Here is a 22,095-nt window from a genome sequence, read left to right as displayed (position 1 = left end):
CGTGTGAGATAGTGGGTGTTTGAGAGACTCCAGTTTCAGAGTCATTGGAAATAGCACCGTTTCAGTCCTGAGCAAGCACGGCCCATGATGTCCCTGGGTCACTGAGATGTGGACAGAAGGGTCTAGACAAGCGAAGTCATTCCTAAGTCTGTGTCAGGAAGAGCGTTGGCTCGGAAGAATGATTACAATCAACTACTGAAGTGGCAGAGGTACCTGGATAGGGTATGAAAGAGCCCAAACTTGATGACTAGGAAAAGCACAGGTAATAGTGCAGAGAGGCAGGAGGTAGGTGGCCAGGTGGTCAAGAGGGTGCGGCTTCAAGATAGGACACATGAGGAAGGGAGGGGAGTCTAGAATGGGGGTACCCATGTGGTTTACTGAAGCGTGTGATTTGGCACCCTTTAGACACTGTTAAATCAGTGCAATAGAGGCTGCATTAAAGACATCGGGATGGAGGGTGAATGACTTTAACAAATCCTGTGTCTGGTGGACATGGCCTGTCAGAATCAGCCTTAAGGCCTAGATGGCTTTCCATCTCTGTAGTCCCCCTCCTGCCCTCCCTATATGCCCAACCCTCCACTTTTGGTCTAATTCGCTGTATCTTCTTTGTGTCCCTCCTCGGTGTCCCTCTCACACTGTATCTTCAGATCCCCAGTGTCCCTCTCACATTTCTCATGAGCCGCACCTGGCTCGAGACCAGATTCAAGCTCAACTCTTGATGAGAACCCTTGATGAGACCACAAGCCTTTCAGGAGTGTGTACCATCCAACTACAACTCACAAACACAGTTACCCGGCTACAATGTGGCAGCGTTCTACAACTGTCTAAAAGCTTATTCCGTTTGTCTATCTTTTTATTAGTTAAAAAAAATTCTAATTTAAAAAATTAAAAAATAGTTCCATTATTTTCCTCTTCTCTCCTCTCTCTTCCCTCCAGTCTCTTCATGTATCCCCTTTATAGCTCTTAAATTCATGGCCTCTTTTTATTTGTTACATAGACACACACATACACCTAAACATATAACTATAATCTGCTCAGTCTCTGTAGCATTACTTGCATGCATATGATTTCAGGGGTGACCATTGGATAACTATCTGTGAGGCTCATCTGTGGGAAACACTACTCACCCCAAATTTTCCTTCTTTGTCTAGGGTTGGGACCCCATGAGACTTCCTCCTTTCATGTCTGTTGGTGTTGATCTTATTCAGCCCTTGTTCAGGCAGTCATGTTGGTAAGACTACATGGGTGTAGCTTCTCTGGCTTTTCTAGGAGATACAGTCTCACAGTGAACGTCCCATTCCTCTGGCTTTTACAATCTTTCTGCCTTTTCCTCAACAATGTTCCCTGAGCCTTAGGTATAGGATCATCTATCTTTTAAGCCAGAAAGAACTCAACATTATCCTCACATCTTGGCCAAACACATTTGGTGTTAGTTACTAGAGTTTCAGTCTGGTGTCTTGCTGTGAAGAGACGCTATGACTTTGGTAACTCTTATAAAGAAAAACATTCAATTGGGGGCTGGCTTACAATTCCGAGGTTTAGTCTATTATCATTACAGCAGGGTATAGTTGGAGTGCAGGCAGACAGGGTGCTGGAGAAAGAACTGAGAGTCCTACATCTTAATTCATAGGCAACAGGAAGTGAACAGAGTCACTGAGTATAGCTTGAGCATAGGAGACCTAAGAGCCCACCCCCATAGTGACATACTTCCTCCAATAAGGCCACACTTTCTAATAATGCCACTCCCTTTGGGGGACATTTTCTTTCAAACCACCACACCTAGTAAAGCATAGTAGATTGCTGTGTTCACAGCCATGGATCTGTTTGGAGCAGATGTCATGGAGAGTACTATTCGGGAATAACTGGATGTGGCATTGTAGATGCTTAAACTGGACCCAAAGTACATGGATGGAATACCTCTATATGAACTCACAAAGTAGGTATATAGGACTAATTTGTGTAGGTCAGAGCTGCCTGAAGTATGATGATCAGTCTTTGAGAAGATAATGGACAAGAGACAAACCTTCCCTGAATAATACCACCTGACTTAAAGAAGGCAACTTTTGGTAATTTCTGTAATATCTGTGTTTAAAATTAGAATACTGAGGAGGAGCCAGACCTTGTGGTATGGGCCTGTAAAGGCAATACTCAGGAGGCTGAGGCAGGATACTAGTGAGTTCAAGGCCAGCCTAGGCCATGTAAAAGCATTCTGGTTTACAAAATAAACAGACTTAGAGTAAATCAGAGAAATAGTTCTCTTAAACCAGGGACATGTTGGTTTTGATTCCTAAAGTCATAGGCTAAACTGTGTTGTAGCTTACCTCACATTCAGACCTGGACTTGTGCTAAATTCTAGTCAACAGACTATGACCAGAAATGCCTCCTACTTGAAAGTCCCACCCGTCCCCCCTCCACAAATCTTATTTTCTTCCTCATCTATAGTAGAAACTGAGGATGCAATGGAGGGCAGAGCCACAATGTGGAAGGAGGCTGGGCTCCCAAACAGGTACTGAAGATTCTAGCAAGAATATCAACATTATTCTGAGAGGGGAAAGTACAACTTTGTAGCCACTTAGATGGATTATTAAGTCAGCTAGTGCTAATTACAACAGGTCATATAAGTCAGTCTGCTGAACATGCAACATTTAGTTGCCTTAAGCTTGACTAAATTATTTTTTCTGAGCTGACTCAGTTTCCAGTGTTATATGTTAAAAGTAACCTAGTTCATGGGAGAGGGTAGAAGGGGAGAGGGGATGAAGGGGGGCAGAGAAAAAGGTATAGTGCAATAAAAACAAAAAAAGTAACCTAGTTATCATAAAGCCTCAGAGCAGCTGAGCAACTTCAAAGGAAGTTGAGTCCAAAACCATGACAGGAGATTTGGTGTACTCTAGCAGAAGGCTTCAGGGTTGGGGTAAGGAAGCAAGCAAATTTTGGGAGATACTATAGGAGGTGAGTTTAGTCTTTGCTTCCCCCTTGAAGGCTGGCACCCTAGTAGGGAGAAGTCAGAATACTGCAACTTATTCCCTCATAGGTAGGCTCCTTATGGATTCTCTCCTGCTTTGACTCAAAATAATCCCCACCTGTGAAGGCCATACAGCATTCTGGGTTGAAGCAGCCATCAAAACCCTATTGGTTCCTTTGAGAGCAGCTCTCTTGGCTTATTGAATATTCCAGAAATATATTCGTGAAGCTTTCTTCTTCCCAGGAGGTACCTAAGTCTCGGAAAGTGTACTTTACCCATCAGGGAGGTCATGAGACATTGCTTGGTCTTCTGTTCACATTGTGCATCCAGCAAAGGCCCAGAGAACACCCCAGTCTCCAAGCCTTGCTGAAGGTGAAGGAGGAGCCTGCAGGTCCAGGCAGACTCTGAACTGTTTGCTCTCCAGAGAGTGCAGCTCTGCTCTCAGAAATCTTGTAGAGGGAAATATAAGCAGCTGCTTGCATGTTGCTGTGTTTTCAGACTTAGCTTTCACATAGACAAGTACATGCCTGCTCTTTAATTGGACCTGACTGTCCAATGGCCTACACGTCCGAGGATCAACTCTCTTTAATTCCAATTCATATTCCCCTCGTCCCACTGGACCTTAGTGGTGGTGGACTTGAGAAAATTATTCCATGTTGTCTCTGATCATTATGCATAAGTAAGAGGGTGACCTTGAAAGTTACCTGGAAGGGTATATGATACTAGTTGATGCTGGGGTTTGGCCCTGGGAGTGTGTAGCTGGGCCTAACAGTCTTCTGGGAGACTCTGTGCTGGGAACCTCAGGAGAGTGTGCAGTTCCAGCCTGGGCTACCTGCTGGGCCTCTGATCAGGATGCTCTGGGTTGTAGGGTGTAGGTGGAAGCAATACTGGCCTCTATAGCTCATGGCTGGATTGGCTGGACTTGCTGCCATGCGGGTTCTCAGTCAGCAAGGCTTCTTAGGATCTGGAGGACTACTTTTCCCATGAACCTCTTTTCTTTGCTGGAGTATCATTCTTCCCAGGAGCTGTAAGAGATCACGGTAGTATCCTTGGCTGACATTGAGTGTGTGTGGGGGTCCTTGGTCTGGTGCTCATCTTAAACAGTGTATCCTGGGCTGTGGCCTATATTGGGTTCTCCCATCTGAGACAATTACTCCCTTCAATCAGGGAGTCTTGTGTTTGCAGCTGCTCAGAAAGAGGTGGAGTCGAGGCAGTTTGTAGCCTTTTGTGCTGAAACAGAGATCTAAAGCCTTTAGCGAGGTCTCCTCTGCCTCTTAGTTAGGTGCCTGTGGCCTCAAAGTGGGCGCCTTCAGCAGTCAGTTGTATTTGCACACACAGACAGAATGGGAGGGGGGCTCTGGGGTTTACGAGAACCAGTCATAGCTAGGCTTGTGATTCAGAGGGAGGGCTGGATGCCTGTTACTATGGTACTGGTTTTTGAAATAAGAGAAAGCTTTACTGCAGGTCAACTGACAAAGAGACAGGAGGCACATACAAATCTTTCTCTGATTGGCTGGTAGCTGAGGAATTGCTGCAGCAGCCAGGGGACAGGGGGCTAGCATGTGATTGGAACCAGAGAGTTTGTTGTTTCTTATTGTGATCCCTCCTCTGACTATCAGTGGCACACTTATTTCATAGATAGGTCCATGAGGTCCCTATTCTTGCGCCTTAGGTTGTGGTGGCAAGACTTTTGCCCCACCAGGCTCTCAAGTTGCTGGGGTGGCCCTGTATGACCCAATGTTCTTTGACTCTGGGTCAAATTGGCCAACAGTGGGCTCCTCTGGAGGATGGAAGTGCAATGAGAACATGTGTGATGTGTGATGGTCAACGGGCCCATGACCTGATGCCACCCTATAGAATAGGCTGGGCTAGATGGGGGCTAAGGGGAATTCAGCAGTAGAGTGTCTCCAGAGTCAGCTACTATTAGGTACCTCAGCGAGCTCTCCTCTGCCTATACCAATATTATTGGGTATTTCTTTTATATCTAATTCCAACCCCTCCTAATTCCAGGACTTTGAGTGATCACATGACTTGAGAAGAAAATCTCACACTTGGCCTTTCCTCACATAGTCCCCAGTGGTCCAGGGTGTCCCTGAGGAGAGAGAGTTCTGGTCCTCACATAGGTGTCCTTGGATTAGTACTGAAAAGAATGAGGATCTTATCCCTATTGTGGATGCAGCCCAGATGATCACAGCTGGAACCCCCAGAGAAGTTGTGAGATGAGATACTTGGACCTGAGGCCCATGCTGAGGGCCTCGTGTCCTCATACCGATGGATGTTCATATAGAGGAACAAAGCCTGCTAGGACCTTCCTCTCACCTGTCCTTGAGTCTGAGGATTTTCATGAAGCCTGGTTCAGTGTATTTCCAAGATCATGCAGGCTGCTCTTCATCCTTGCTCTGTGCTGAGATCATCTTAGAGACAACAGAAGCCCCATGGAGAGTCTCATGGCTTATGCCTTGGCTTCTAATTTGCTCTGTGTTGATTGAAGACTGTACATAAGGATTCTTCTATCTTGTTTCTTAAGACTTAGTCTTTCTGATTCTACCTGATTTTGTATCCTGAGGTACTTAGAGGAAAGAGCCATGACAGCTGAGGCCAGCCATGGTAGAGTTAGAGCCTAGGCTCTATTCTTTCCTTGGCAGAGTCTAGGATCTATTGCCCCAGGGAAGTCTTTCTTGGCTCCTCATAGGCTACCTTATTGATTATTGAGCATGGACCCTAATCTAGGCCCCACTTCAATTAACAAATGACTCATATTTGGACCTGGTTTCTCTACCATTCTAACCCTGGGGTCTTCCCAAGACCTTGGCTGAGAGAATAGAGGTATGAATAAGAGAATAAGCAGGTTTGAATGAGAGAAGAAGCAGGTATGAATGAGGCTCGCTTTTGCTATCAAAGTCCAACTCTATAGACCAGTCTCTTCCTGCACATGTTAAATGCCTGGGGTAACATCAAGCATCATAGACCAAAGTTACATAAAGTGGCCTGAGAAGATTAGCCTCTTTGTTTTAGAGGACAGAGACTGAGCTGAAGGTGCCAGAAGCTTCCCGAAGGGCTGTGAGGAGGCTCTGCCCCAGGCTGCCAGCCAAGCTTCAGATTGATTTCTCACCATGGCCTTGTTTTCTTATAGAAATATCATCCCAACTGCCACTGGCTCGTGCATGTTTGTAGTCTGATTTGCCATCCTGAGGACAGCAGTTACCTTCTACTCCAGCTTACTCTAATGACTTCACGCTAACTTGATTTCCTCTGTAAAGGTATCATTTCAAATAAGATTATAGTTTTGGGTGCAGTTGGTTGGGACATCATAGGTTTGTCAAGTCTAAAGCTAACCCAGAACTGTGCCCCAGGGAGAGTAAGGGCTGTTAGACTTCTGCTGCAGCCACCGCCACACCAAGGCTCAGTAGACTGCCTAGCCTCAGCTCAACTCTGGTCTATGGTGATTAGTCTACAACTTATCTGGTCTGATGTCCTTGGGTTTGTTGATACAACCCTAGAAAATGTCATGGGCTCAAGTTGGTCACTTGCGTGGATAGTATTAGAACGTTTCAAAAGCTTCAGGATTCCCCTTTCCTCCTAGGTCTCTCCTTTTCCTCGCTCTATGTCACTGAGACTTCCATGAACTTGAATTCATAGGTGAATTCAATATGACATGGGGATACCTCCTCTTCTGGAAGCTCATTCTTGACCGGCATTGTCCTCTTCAGGCCCTGGCAGTCTGCCTGTGGTGTTTCTGGACAGCATATGTGGCTTCCCCCTATCTCCCATGTGGAAGTAGCCCCAGAGAGGCTGACGTGTCTAGTGTCTACACATGGACCTGACCTGGGCCATATCTGTCCAGTCACATAGGCTGTTTCCAAGCTCTTGCAAGGCCTTGATTTTAGTTACCTCTACTCAGCTCAAGTCCGCTATGAAACTCTTCTTGACTTCAAGGTCTCAGTCTGAGGGCTTTGGAATCTAGCCCAAGAACAAGGCTGAGACCTGTTGGCATCACAGATCATCATCAGCCTGTCAACTTCAGGAGACACTGTGATCCACAGTTCTTATATCACAAGGATTATCTCGTCTACCTAGATGCCAGTGAGTAGCTCATGTTTCATCCAAATTGCTCAAGCCTCAAGCTCCTCTTTTGTAGAAGTAAGGCACCCATGGCTGCTGTTTTCCCCTTCTTCTTGGAATTCCAGTGGTTGCTTTTGTGCCCATGTCCACACTTAGGTACCTCCTACCACAGAGCCAACTTACCTGGACAGAGAACCTATTTAAGCTACTCTTTGCTTTGTTTAATTGAGCTCTAGGTCTGACTCTTGAGCTCTGAAATGGCTCCATTTCCATACTTCCCTTATTTAATAGCTTATAGCATCAATGGTTAGCCCTCTTGGCAAGGTTACTGGGAGTGTCTTTGGGTCAACCTGGCCAAAGGGGTTCCCGTAATGTCTAACCAGGGGGCTCTCATGTTCTCCTGGATCAGTCCCTGAGGTTGGTAACTCTTACCCTGTTCTGAATCCCATATTTGCTGTATAATTTGCCATTGCTTTATCTTCATGAGCACTAGGAGCTGTCCATCTGTCTTCCTGCTCATGTAGAGGTTTCCACGTGTGACGGCTTAAGGAGCATCCGTGATCTTCCTCTAGAGGTGGTGACTGTTCTCCCAGGAGCAATAGATAGCTCTTCCTATGGGAAAGATATTTGCACATGAATATTTCAGCAATTCACAGTTATGAGCTTTTCAATGGTGCACGTGCACTGTTATTATGAAAGAGAAGGATGGTAGGGGTCTTCATATGGAACACACCACCCCAGATCTTCTTATCCATGCAAAGCTATAAACACCAATCCTTCCTAAAAGCACTGGCCACTCTCTCAAGAGACCTATACCAGAAATGTTTCTTCCATGCAATGAATCCTTGAAATACTACTCACACAAGCTTTTCTTACAGGCATTGCCAATGCACGTGCTCTATTACAACAAAAGAGATAGATGTACCCGTGTTTACACTGGACCACATCACCCCCAAATCTCGTTCAAACATGCAGTGCTTCAAACCACCACTATAGTATGTGACGGGCAATTTGCTTATAAGTGTTAGCACTGCGAGTTTCTCCAGAGTTGCTGGGCAACAGATGGACCTGCCTCATTGATGCTGGCTCCACGATGAACTAAGCTCTTTTGTAAACACTGTTTTGTCTCTAGACTGACTCGCCTGCTTTGCTGTCTCTGAATGAAGGGATGACCAAGAACCTGGACATGGACCTTTCTTGGAAGTGATGATTTCTGGGGTTCAGTGGTTGAAGACTACACCTCCTCAGGTTCACTCCTGGGACCTGCAGCATCTTCCTTCCACTGTACAGGTCTTCCCTGTTCGGTTCCTCTCTTCAAGCATGGTTATTTTCAGAATCTGGGCATGCTGGCTTCTTATAGCATCCTTACTTGCTGTTCCTGCACCCCAGTGTCTGTCCTGCACAGTTGACTCCCCTTTCTTTTTAAAAAAGATATTAATTTTTATTTTTTCATGTGTGTTTATATGCATATATGTTTGTGCACTAAATGCATGACAGCTGCCTGCAGGGGCCAGAAGAGGGTGCCACATCCCCTGAAACTCGAGTTATAGACAGTTGTAAAGTTGCCATGCAGGTCCCAGGAACCTAATGTTGGTCCTCTGCAATAACAGCCACTACTTGGTCATCTCTCTAGCCCTCTTGGTTCTCCTTTCCTAACCTCTTCTACCTGACACTTCAAGGCCAGCAGCCCAGTAGAAACGTTATAGTCACTTTGTTCATATGAAGATGATGTTAGCTTGATCTTTTTCAGTTGAGCACAAGTCCAGGGCTTTTCCAAGAAAGTCTTCAGTTCTGATAAGACTCTGGCCTCCTTTAGACCTTCAAACATGGATCTGTGTTGGGGTCTACTTGTGGTCTGAGCTCCTATGTAAAAATATCCACAGACAAAGAATGGACTTTGGCCTATGTTGGTTCCAGAATATCTGCTTCCGGCTGGTGGGAGTGAGATAACCCCTTGAGTCTCCTTCTGGGACTGCCTTCTGCTGACTCTGTCTGGTCTGCTTCTTCCTCTGTCTCCTGAGCCTCTGGCCAGGCCTTGGGTTCCACTGAGTCAGACTCACAGATCTCATAAGGACACCTGATGCTGTCTTACTGACTTTGTTTCTTTACACTGACGCAGCTGTTTTTTCCTTGGGTAGAGACTGTAGCTAGGGTCTCTGCTGTTTATATTCCTGAGAGCTAAATCCTGATCCATAGGCAGAGAGAGAGAGAGAGAGAGAGAGAGAGAGAGAGAGAGAGAGAGAGAGAGAGAAGAGGAAAAGGGAAAGAGAAAGTCTCTGAGCTTGGCATGGCTTTTGAAACTTCAAAGCCCACCTCCCAGTGACACACTTCCTCCAACAAGGCCACACCTCCTAATCCTTTTAATCCTCTCAAATAGTGCCACTCCCTGGTGACTAAGCATTCAAATACATGAGCCCATGGGAGCCACTCTTTTTTATTTTATTTTTTTGGAGCCCGTCCTGGAACTTGCTCTTGTAGACATGCCTGGCCTCGAACTCACAGAGATCCACCTGCCTCTGTCTCCCAAGTGCTGGGATTAAAGGCGTGCGCCACCACCACCTGGCTATGAGAACTATTCTTATTCAAACCATCACTCACGCCATCTTGTCATCTCACCCCGTCTTTGCCAGCTCCTCTCCTGGGAATAGCCACTCAGACGCCTCCCTCCATCTCAGTACGTGCTGTGCTGAGAACAATTTTGCCTTATCTGCCTGGGGGACCAATATTTTGGTTGCTACCCTTTAGGAGAGTCGGAGAGTCAGATTGCTTAACTTAACAAAGTGCTACCAGACTGTTCTCTGGAATAGCTGCTCAGGGCATATTCACAGGGCAAGGCGTCCATATTCCCGTCTCCCTGAATTCCTATTAGGAATCCACATAACCCAGCTATGTAGCACGCACAGTCTAACTGGTATGAAGGGATTCCAATATGTCATTAACATTTCTGAGTTCGAGTGTTTTCTTAAGAAACATTTTACATGGCCTTGACCTTGCCTTTCCTTCTGGGGCTTCCCCTTGGTCTCATTTCAAAGGACATGCTCTCAATCAAGATGTTGACCCCTCATGGAGTTTAGATACTGCATGTCATTCTGGCTTCCGTAACCCGATTCTGAGCTCAATGGATGAAGCTTGGTTTAATTCATCTCTGATCAGATTCACATCTCTGCTCTGTGGTTTATGCCATTAGTCTCACAATGTTCTTTCCTAGCCCACAGCCACTTAATACATAACTTACACTCCCTTCTATTAGGATTTTTAAATAAATCTGGGCTCTTACAAAAATGGCTATGTCTAAGAAACTTCTGTAGATGCCTAGATGCACAGATGGTGTGGCTCTTGACTGGCTGTGTCATAGAGGGTGGTTTTGAACTTTGGCCTCCACCTTCCCAGCTTTGGGATTACAGGTGTGCTGCCCTGCCTGATTTACAGACAATGATGCGATGTTCAATCTTCTTTCCTTTTCTCTCTGGGATGAGTGCCACACCAACTCCAGTGTCGTCTGTGTGACATGACATATGTCATTATGCAGGACGGGAGCTACGTGTCCCATGGGACTAGGCTTCCTGGAGGTCAATGGCAGACAGCCTGGTATTGGCCACCCTTGAGGCATAGACAAGTTTCTTGATTAGCTGGCTATGCGGGATATGGGCTTTGCACACTCTCATTTAATAATTATATTCTATGTATCCACAAGACAAGGAACAGCTCTGGGATAGGGAAGCACAGTATGGGAATAAAGAAGACTATAACAGAACCCTTGTCATACATGAGGTGTATGACGAGCAAGGGAACAGATGGGTCAATGTTGATGGACAAAGACTGTTATATTATACTTTGAACTTTATGGATAGGCTTACTAGATCCCATCCCCCATGGTGTCTGCTGCATAAGAAGGTACTAAAAAGTATATTTCAACAGGTGCAGAGAACTGATTAGGTATATTTGGTCACTAGATGAAATAAAGGGTTAGGAAGAGGAAAGGCCATGAGAGCGATAATGAGACAGAAACTTTCTGTTCATAAGATGAAACCACTTGTTTGAGGTTTACATTCCCAAGTACAAGATTTCCTCTTCTAAGGATGCTTTATGTCTAACACCTGTTCCTGATAATGTACTTTTCTTAAATATCGTTGATGTGACTAAAGCTTTCATACTGTGCCAACCAATGACACATGACCTTCTGATTTGTTCTTTGTTTGAATACTATATAATGAAAATATGAATTCAGTAAACTCGCAGCAGATTCCAACCACTCTCTCGTGTTTTGTGTCTGTCATTTGCCAAACTTGTGCCTTCCTGTTACCAAGACCCTGCTTCTCCCACGGTCTGAGTGGCTCCCCTGAGCCGGTTCGTGGCAGATGAGCTTGTTTCCCTGCCCTACTTAGACAAGTGTGGCCTTGGATCAAGATTTGTAACCACTGTTTTTCCATTGGTGCATCCGGGCTTTGCTGCTTTGTTTTGTGTATGTCCTTGTACTTAGCCCTCATCAGCTTTGTCTCTGGCCCCTCCTGACAGGACACGTTCCCCTCACACTGCTTTGAGGTTGACTTAACTATTTGTAGACCCCTTTCTCCATGGGGGTTTAGAGTAAATTAATATTTAAGTAAAAGAATTTGAGATTACACTGACTTTATAAAGTAATCTGGCAATAACCAAGACTTCAAGTGTTTTATGGTCTTAAACTAATTCTCTTATTAGACTTTAAGGGAATGCCTTAAAAACCTTACAGAATGCCTTTTCCTGGTTTGCTAAATCTACTAGTTCCTAAACAGGGGGTCATTAGAACGACTTTTTCATTTACTTATGTAAATGAAGACATACTGATTTCCTGAAATCAACTCTCATTTCTAGAATAAAAGCTACTGGGTCACAGCATAATCCTAGCTGGCGACCTCTTCGGTGTGCTGTGTTCTTGTCCACAGGTGACATGATCTGAACTTCCCTGCCTGGGATTTTGGCAACCTTCTGAAGAAAGTAGGACCCACACAGGAATGTGTCACCAAAAAGGGACAGGGTGTGGGTGCTAGACAGTAGCTGGGTCAAGGCATCCACACTAGGAAAATCCCTAGGCAGGAGTGTGAAGAATGGGTCTTGGTTTACGCATATCTCTGCTATAGGCTTATACCTTCTGGAAAACCCAGACCATAACCAGATTAAGAAAGGATATATTTTCCAGTCCTGTGCAGGCCCATCCAAGTGGACTTCCTGCCAGCCGACCTGGTGTGTTGGAAGTCTGGCTGGCCATGACTAGGGCACACTCCTTCTCTATTCCTTTGGGATTGTTCTACTAGCAAACACACTATCTGTTCTCCATGTAGACATCTTTGTTGTAGTCTCATCATTGTTGATGTGGTAAAACTCTCTGATCAAAAGCAACTTTGAGAAGACAAGGATTGGTCTGACACAGTTCAATCAATGAGGGAAGTCAACGCAAGAGCTCCAGCAGGAATTTGAAGCAGAAACCTTGGTGGATTGCTGCTGCCTGGCACACTCTGGCTCATACTTAGCTAGCTTTCTTATACAGACTGGGCCCATCTGCTTAGGGCTGGCACCACCCACAGTGGGATGGGCCCTCCTCCATCAATTAACAATCAAGAAATACCCCCACAGACATGCCCATAGGCCGATCTGGTAGAAGTAACTGTTCCATTAAGGTTCTCTCTTCCCAAATGTGTCAACTAGACTCCTGAACTCAGCAGGGCTCAGAGCCTGCTCCAGGGACCCAGCTGACACCTGCAGGCTCTCTTCTAAAGAGCTCTCCACTAGTTCTGGCATTTACATTCTCCTTGGCTGATTCCCACAGGATTCCCCAGGGAGAGACAAGCGCTTTGCAACAGGTTGTGTTCGGAGCAGACTGCTGGTTCTCATCCTCTAGCTAGGTGGGAAGTCCACATGGTAGCACGGACTCTCAGTAAACACAGGGAGGATGGGCGACGTGGTCCACATGCCATATGGAAACTGTAAAGGACAGCAGTGGGTCACCATGGCTTGGGAGGTCAAATCTCATGGGAAGTGTTTCAGGGGTCCTCTGTCGGGCTAGGTTCTGCCTGTGGGATCCCAGGCTTCTTCTAGATACTAGCTTTAAGTGCTGATGTTTTGGGACAGGTGACCTTCATGTTGGAGGCCAAGGAGGTGGGTGTTCTTCATAGACCACTTAGGTTTGGCACACACACCAATAGGTCTCATCCTGGTGTCAACGAGCAGGGCCCAAAGAGGAAATATTGGAGGCTGCTCATGAAAACTGAAGACTTCCAGAAGGTTCTGCTATCGTGGTATCCCTAGACAGTTGACAGCTGCTGTGAACATGACCTTTGCCATCCTTGGCAGGTCCCTAAGAGCCGATTTTGCTCAGGACTGGTCTGTGTGGAAGGCTGTTGTTTCTGATTTAACACATGGTGCCTGTGACAAGCGTTCGGGTACCTTGATGCTAACAACACTCAGCCTCCTGTTTCCCAGTTCCCTTGCACTATTGTCTCACCAACAACCCTCGACTCTATGTGGGTGGAAGCCATGTTGCTTCTGACTCAAGGCAGTGAGCATGCTCTCCCTGCAGAGGTGGTGCTGGGGCCCGTTTGTTCACAGAAGACACACATTTGTTCTTTGCTTGGGTAGAGACCAGAGCCTGGAGCTCTGCTATTTAGCCGTAGTTATTCCTGGGAGCTGCTCTGGCCCCTCCCCCACTCTATCTGCACTCAACAGTCAAGGCCACTGAGGAAGCCCTGTGCACTGTCCCAGACACCTCAGGACTATTACCACTGAATATGTCACTTATGGGTCTGCTCATCTCTTCGACCTGAGCAAGAACTCCTGGAATCCATCTGCTGTAGTAACTCTGCTATAGCCTGGAGGTATAAAGAGCTTAGCGCTTGTCTTTAGGGAGCTGGAGGTAATGAGTGACTGATCACAGTGGTGTGTGACAGCCCTGGGCTATTATAACAGAGAAACAAGCTAGAGAAATTCTGAGCAGGACTGGCAGGTGTCCTCTCCCTATGAACCAGGGCTCAGGGGTGCCTGGATGTTGGTGGCCGTGGGATGGGAGGTAGAGGGGGCACTCGGTAGCACAATTGGGGCTTTTGGCTCCACACAGCTGCCCTTGGGTCCACTGTGCTGGAACCAGTGATTGCTAAGGTCATGCTATTTAGTCAGCTTTGCACCTTTGCACTTGAGCAGTGGTTCTCAACCTTCCTCATGCTGCGACCCTTTAATACAGTTCCCCATGTTGTGGTGACCCCCCCAACTGTAAAATTATTTTCATTGTTATTTCATAACTGTAATCTGCTACTGTTATGAATTGTAATGTAAATATCTGATTTACAGGTGGCTTTAGGCTGCCCCTATAAAAGGGCCATCAACTCCACAGGGGTCGTGGCCCACAGGTTGAGAACCATTGCTCTATAAGTTTTTTTTCACTCAGTGCTGGATGGCCCAGTTAAAGTTCTAGTTAGAAGCAGCAATGCTGAGGGACCTCTGGCTGTACCCACAGGGCCCAGGACCAAGTTGTCTCACAATTCTATCACCACAAGTACACTCAGGGACAGGTGATTCAATGTCCTCTGCTGTCTCTCCTTCCTTCTCCCCCTTCCCTGCAGGTTTTCCAGCTGCCATGCCTACCCCTGATAGGTGTGCTGGTCCTGGGACTACGCCTTGGTTTCCTTTTTGTGTTCTGGTACTTTCAGCCACGACTCCCTGTTGCCCTGAGGCATGATACCAGGGACATCTTTGCTCTTCTTAGGAGGCCGTGAGCTCTGTGGATGGATTGACATCCTTTTGTCTATGCCCTGGTGCCTGGGCTCTGACGATGTTGTCTCTGAAGCTGCCTCAGCTCCATGACTGTCACCTTGCTGGCATCACTGTCCTGTGATGGTCCAGACCTAGGGACTTCTCTTCAAGAAGAGGCTGACTTCTCAGGTATCCAGTCTTTCTCATAAGAAAGGTAGCAGTGTTTGGGCTGTCCCCTGTCTTTCAAGGAGATTGGATGAAGCCCTCTGTGCGGGCAGAGAAAAGGAGCTTCAGTTGTGAGTGACAGGCATCCTTCTAGTGATGTGAACATGGGTAGTTCCTGTGCCCCAGGAGATGGGTTCTCAACTGAATTATTCAGGGAAGACCAAGGATAGGGACAAAGAGGGCCCCATGTGGTGGTTTAGTCTTAGCGCGCAACCAGAGCGTGTCTTTTTGTTACTGTTATGCCAAGAGAGAGAATAAGTAGATGTGGGGAGAACGGAGGCTGCTGCTGAGGAGGAAAGCCACCCGTCTACATGGCCAGACCCAAGAGTGAGGTACTGGCTTAGGCTTCCTGTCTTCAACCCATGTGTGTTCTTCAGAACCAAGCAAAGGTATAAGTGGGGCTAAGCAGGCCTCAAGCTTTGGCGACAGTGAGAGACTATTGGGTTTTTCCGGAACATCTGGAGAAGGTTCTTGACAGCAATAGTCTACTGCTACTTTTAAGCCAAAGCTTGGAGTAGAGGATGAGATGGAGCTGAAGTCAGGAGTGTTAGGCTTCAACGGAGGTCACTAATGGACATGCAGACCTCAGCAGAGGACAGACAGAAGGACTTTGGCCAGCGGTGGCTCTGCAGCAATATCACCCCAAGCCACTGAATTTAATATGAGCAGTATGTAGCACAAGAGACATGGCAGCAGAGTAGTCATCTCATCCCCTGTTTCCTTGCCTTTCCCCGTGGCTTTCTGAACAGCAGGGCTCATAGTCCCCTCTGGAATATCAAATCTCACGCTACGTGCGTGACTCTGGCTGCCTCCTTCACATTTCTGACTGTCCTCTCTCAGGACTGTGTGATCCAGAACAATCTGCCTATCCACGATCTTTAACCACGTTCTGCAAAATCCCTTTGTCCAGGTCAAGTTACATAATGACAGAGTCCGAGGCTTAGGCTGTGAACGTATGTAGGCAGACTAATCTTCCATCCACTGGGCTCTGTACAGCAAAGACTGTCAGGGCTAGGCTGAGACTCGGGGAAGAGGCAGCCTTGGATGAGTTTGGTTTGGAAGAGAAAAGGCCTGTTTGGGAGCAGAGAGGAAGAGCTCAAGTCCTGCCAAGTATTTCTCTGCCCATCGGACTTGGCACTGAACAAAAATACCCAAGAAAAAATTTGCAAAAAGAACAAAGGTGCATGAGCCTGGCTTCTGCCTGGCAGGCGTGCGGTGAGGAGTAGCCTGGCATGCATAGCCGACGCTCTCTCCCTGGGGAAGGCAGGGGAACTCGGCAGGAAGGTGGGCTCTCTCTGTGCACTACGCACCGCACCGTGAGAGTTAAGACAAGTCTATTACTGTTTCCCTGTCGCTCTGTCACCCGTCTAATGGCCGTCGATAGTACTTGAATGAGAATTGATGGGGAGATAGATTTAATTAACCCCAGTGTCAGCAGCTGCAGGGCTACCGGTTTGCGTGTTAATAGAGCGGCCACCCCCAGCTCTCCAGGGCTTTGCTGGGAGTCTGAGGCCAGTGGAGCAATTGTGCTTGTCAGCATAGGTAGCTGGATGAAGACAGGCAGAGTGGTATTCAGCCTGGGCTGGCCCCTCTCTCCCTCTGAGCCCCACCATTCACCTTGTTGGCCATGATGGGTCCACCAGGCTCAGCTCCCTCATTGGGAGGTCTGAGTTGTGCAAGGTTAAGACAAATACCCTGCTGGCTCCATGAGCATCAGAGATCCCTGATGCCCCCTATTCTTAGTGGCCCCCTGGGTTTGTGCTTGGCGGGAAGCCTCTTGGCACAGTGTATGCTCTTTGTGTTCAGTTTGCCCTGTTTCCTTCATCTTTGCTGTGGGGGACATCTGTGCTCATAGTTGTCCTTTGTGCCCCAGACTTTCCAGGATGCCATCAGTCTTTCCCTGCTAGGCTGTATCCTAGCGGCCCTGTGTGATCGCCTGCCCTCCAGCCATGCACGGAACTCTGAGGGTCCAGCCTCTGCCCAGCCAGGCCCAGAGCGTGCCCTTTGTGAGTATTAGAACACTGTTCCCTGAGTTTCCCATACCAGCCATGCCAAGGAGGGGGCTTTGAAACCTGTTCCTTGGGTCTGATGCCCTAGACTACTACCAGGATGAGCACTGACCCCAACATAGATGCTTTAGAGTCGATACACTAACGCATCTTGTGACTGGGGCATCTCCTTGTCATTGGAGCCTTGAGCTGGTCCTGTTCTTTAGGGTGGGAGAGTCAGACCTATGACACTCACTAGTTACCTGCTTCCCAGAGGACCTGGACACCATGGCTAGGTCTACAAAGACCTGGAGGTAGCTGGGCAGCAGCATGTGCCTGTCTGGCAGCCTTCTTCCTCACTTCACACCTCCGCTGCCTTTCATTTTCGGCTCTGATTGGTTTTCTTGTTTTAACACATACCCCAGGCCCTGTGTTTGACCCCAGTGATGGATTCATTGCTCCCTAGGACTCCAGCTGCCAAGCTTGCTCACAGCTGCTGGGAGTGGGGGAGGTAGGGACAACGACAGGAATTGCCTTGCGTGTCCCAAGCTCTCCTGGTGTTCTTCCCAGAGCTCTGGGGGCAGTTTATGACCGAACAGGGATTGGGTACGTAAGGACAGGGTTGGGGACTGTCGGGTGGTTCTCACAGCAAACGGCTAGTCCCTCTTTGGGCATTTGATTCCTCTTCTGTAGAAGAGAACAGGGACTGTGGATGGCTCATCTCTCAGTGTCCGGAAGTCTGAAACCTTGGATGGAGGGGGACATTGATTTCCCTTCATATCCCTGGAAGTGGCTGTTGCGAAAATCTACCTGTTGCTGGCTGTGACATGAGAGAATGGGTGGACCTAGCATGAATTGCATGAATTGGTTTGTTCTGCCAAACCTGGGGAGAGAGGGAGGGAGGGAAGGAGGGCGAGAAGGAGAGAGGGAAGGAAGAAGAGAGGGAGGGAGGGAGGGAGGGACGGAGGGAGGGAGAGGGAATACCCACAAGCAAGCAGGCAGACCAGAGACATCCTTTTTCTCCTTGAGTGGCAGAAGGGCCCGCCATGTGTCAATAAGATCCACCCCAGACCTGTAGAGCTCTAAGCGGGAGGGAGTTCTTCCTAATCCTGATTCTAGATACAATAAGCCAACAGGGGACAGTCTGGATGACAACACTTCAGATAGGGGAGGCAGGTTTTTCCAGCACAGCTCGACATCTTGTGTTTGCAGCTTGTGGCTGTGTGGAAACATCCGAAGTTTGGCTGCCTGGTCACACATCCAACAGATGCCCGTGACTTCTGCTAAACTCCGAGTCCAGGATGGAGGTGGTCAGGAATGGCAGGTGGGGCTGTTAAGGGACCATTCTGCTGCCTCCTTCCCACTTCTTTTAGATGAATGTGGTTTTTATTCTTAAACATTGACAAACTGGGCTGTCAAGATGGCTCAGCAAGTAAATTGCTTGCCACCAAGCATAGGGAGTTGAGTTCAATCCCAGGACCATATGGTAGACAGAACTTACTCCTGCATAGACACACTATATATGTTTTAAAAAAAGAGTTTTAAAACTTGTAACATATATATTGTTATTGTAACAGATAAACCAACCCTAGAATAATTGAAGTAGTTGGTAAAAGACTTCATTCTCTCTCTCTCTCTCTCTCTTGCACACACACACACACACACACACACACACTCATACACACACACACAGCATTATACAATTGTTTTTGTCAATGTTTTCCCCAGTTGTAGACTGAAGCACAGGGTAGCTGCTTTTGCAGATTGGCCCCCAGAGAAAGAAATTGGGGTGACACAGGGTCAGAAAATGTGACCATAGAACTATAGTTCTTATGAAAGTGAATGCCACAGAGCTCGGCACTCATATACACACACACCAAGGAAAAGCCAGGCGAGGACCTGGTAAGAAGGCAGCTGACCAAAACCAGGATGAGGCTCTCATCAGGAACAGGGTCATCTGGCACCTCCATGTTGAACTTCCAGCCTCTAGATGTAAGAAATACATCTGTCTTTCAAGCTACTGCATTCAAGGTATTTTACAGAATCGCTTAAAATTTACGTGGGTATAGACTCATAAATAAAGCTACCAAGGGCCATGCAACACCCTGCAGCTTTTCGTTGGGAGATGCTCATGATACCCTAGTGTTTCATCCAGTGAAATACATAGACATGGCAAAACACCCGGGAGCCGTGCATCTGCATCCCAACTCCTGGAAGCACACATTCCCTCTCTTATACCCCATTCTTCTGGGTCTGTAACTACATCCTAACTTCACATTTGGGGTGCGGCACCTTAAGGTCTAACTCTGCCATGAGTTATAATTTGTCTTTAAGCATGCTGCTCTCTGGCCTCAGTTCCCTATTCTGTGTCGGCTGGGAGGCGAGTCCATGTCAATAGGGAAAATTGAAGGTGTTCTCTAGATAGATCCACTGGGCTGGTCCAGGTCTAGGCAGCAAGAACCTGGTATTTAAAGGATGTGACCTGTGGGGGTTGCTGATGGAAGCGGAAGGGGGGGGCATTTCTTTCTTGTCCAATTTGAATGTGCTATATAGTCACTTGACAAACATGGACGATGTATTTGGATTTGGGGATGTCAGAAGTTTATAAAACAATAGGTATAATGTGCAGAGATCACCTGAGAACATCTTTACTCTATGTGGAAAAGTCAACAAAAGCCTGAGGCACCAGATTCAGGAAGTAATTCAGAATCCCTGCTTTGTCCCCTGGCAAATGGATGGGGCAGGGGCCACTGGAAGCAACTCCTGAGCTTTGAGTGGACCCTGAGCTGAGGGGACAGTGACAGAGGAAGAACAGAAGTGGGCAGGAAGCAGGTGCCCCCAGGGTGGGGAGAGATGGGGAAGGCCAGGCTACTGGGTCCTGATGGAGAACTCAGTTGCTCAGCGTGCCAGGAAGTGACTCAGAGGTGGGAAGTGGCTGAGCGCAGTGTGTGCTGGGACAGACTGAGTACAGGGCAGGAAGCAGCCTGGTAAACATAATTGAACTGATGGTGCTTCAGGAGAGTTTGTGAGGTGGAAGGTTCTAGAAACCCAGAGTTGTTGGGGAGGAACAACAGGCAGGCAGACAGACAGACAGACGAGTCTCTGGCTGTGAGGATCCCGTCAGCCTGGGCATGTCACATGGATTGACCTCTTCATTCTGGAAAGGGGATCCCAGGATGGAAAAGAAGGCTCCAGAGTTAGCAGAATGGCTTAGCAAGGGAATACACTTGCTGACAAGCCCGATGACTTGAGTTCAACCCCCAGAACCTACAGAAGGAGAAAAATGATTCTTGAAGGTTGTTTTATTTCCTACACAAATAGATAAGATAAAATTTGAAAAACTCAGCTCCCTTCCCAGTCCTATTCTCCCAGGCCTCCCTGACCCAGACTCTGCTGGGCTTGTCCCCTAGTTGCTCATGATTGAGGATGGATCCCAGCTCCAGGTACTAAGTAAGACTTCTCTGATTAGATCAGTAACAGGTCTTGGGATGCCTTTGAGACCCCAAGGATGGAGTCAGGAGGTCAAAGGTGCTTGAGAGCACAGATGGGGAGAATGGGGGGCTGGATCTGTATGTAGAAGGGGCAACAGACCATCCAAGGAAGTGTGAGGAATGCTCAATCTTCTGATATCAAGATGCAATGCCGGGGATGGGAAGGACAGCTCAGCGGTTAAGTGCACTGGCTGCTCTTGCGAGAGGACCCTGGTTCAGTTCCCAGCACCCACATGGTAGCTCACAACTATAACTCCAGTTCCAGGGGGTCAGACATCCTCACACAGATACAACACACTGTAGTTGGGTCAGAGACAGCTTCCAGAGGATTTGGCCAAGTCCCCTCCTCAGGTTGAGAAGGCATCTGACTGGTGGGACCAAGGGTTTCCGCAAATGATGTTCTTTCCGTGTGGGCTAGCCTCATATGGGGAAGGGAAAGGGGGTGTGGATGTGGGAAGCAGTGGCCCCAGGCCGAGCGTCAGGCCTTTTTCTGTCATTTGGTGTGTCAACTTGAGATTCTCACTGCCCCCACCTCTTTATCCAACCTGGGCTCCATTTCTAAGCCTGTGCCATGAAGGCAGTTGTGGCTGGTGGTCTCTGGGTGCTTTCTCGGTCTTACCCAGTCAAGGGACACAGGAAGGAACAGGACATTGGGAGTTGGGTTAGGGACCTTTGAGAGCTCAGCAAGTATCATCTCTTCCTGGAAGATATACATGACCTTGAGCATGACTCTCAGAACCACAGATTCCAAAGCTATAGTAGAGGGCCCCTGGGATGGAGGTGATCAGGCTGTATCTAGCCTCACTGGCTCTCCCCCACACTGGGAACCCCCTCGTTAGAACATTCTTCTTTGAGAGCCTCAGGTTTCTTCTTTATAACTATGCTAGCTAGGTCTCACCTAGTCAGCTAGATCCCAAATCACTTGTCTGCTTTCTGTTCATGGGCCTGACCCTGCCACAGGTAGGGTCCAGCATCCTGCGCCCCTTCCCGCCCCCAGGGCTTCTCTGAGAACACAGCCTCCTTTTGGAACCATTTCTCCTGACAAGCACAGTGCCAAACACAGCAGAGCTCTCTCTCTCTGGGGACCCGAGACTTTTCTTGGCAGCCAGGCACATCTTGAGTTGGCATGTCTTTTTCTGTATAAACTGCCGCTTTTAGCTTGCATCTCCCCCAAGCTCCCCTGACTCACACTCTTTCTCTCAGCAAAGCGCCAGATCTCACATCTCCCCTCCGTACCCTGTCTCAAGCTGTCTGTGTTTTCTCCTATCTCAGTTCCATGGTATCGGCCTTCCCACCAGCCTCGTGTCCTCCGCGGAGCTGTTAAGTGGCCATCTGTGTGCCGATAAAAAGAATTGAGCGAGATGTGGTCAAGTTCAGGGAAAGCTAGGGAGTCTCCAGAGACCATCCAGGTTGGTACTGACTTATTATTAGATCTCTTTTTGATACAGTCATTCGGCCTGCCAGGGACCCGCGCAGAGCAGGGTCCCCAGAGTATCCGTTAAGACTCCAGACATCCAGCCCCATCGGCTGAACAGCTACCAGATCCCAGTCCTTCCATTGTGATACAGCCTTGTATTGGACTTGGACCATAGCCTGTAAGACTAATAAGTCTCATATATATAATGTATAATAAATATACACATGACTT

At 47.7% G+C, this 22,095-nt stretch overlaps 1 long non-coding RNA gene across 1 annotated transcript in view; it reads right to left on the bottom strand.

The window, feature by feature from the left end:
- Positions 1–22,095, bottom strand: part of LOC126499130 (uncharacterized) — a 210,964-nt gene that overhangs the window by 16,632 nt on the left and 172,237 nt on the right. Inside the window, exon 7 of the long non-coding RNA XR_007590998.1 lies at positions 7,457–7,636. This is a non-coding gene — a long non-coding RNA (uncharacterized lncRNA). The remainder of the gene's footprint in view (positions 1–7,456; positions 7,637–22,095) is intronic.

The sequence above is a fragment of the Alexandromys fortis genome, unplaced genomic scaffold (assembly GCF_014885135.2).
Source record: "Alexandromys fortis isolate MF-2015 unplaced genomic scaffold, M_Fortis_MF-2015_v1.1 scaffold_9, whole genome shotgun sequence".
Lineage (NCBI taxonomy): Eukaryota > Metazoa > Chordata > Mammalia > Rodentia > Cricetidae > Alexandromys > Alexandromys fortis.
The sequence above is the reverse complement of the archived record's forward strand: the minus strand, read 5'-3'. Positions and strand labels throughout refer to the sequence as shown.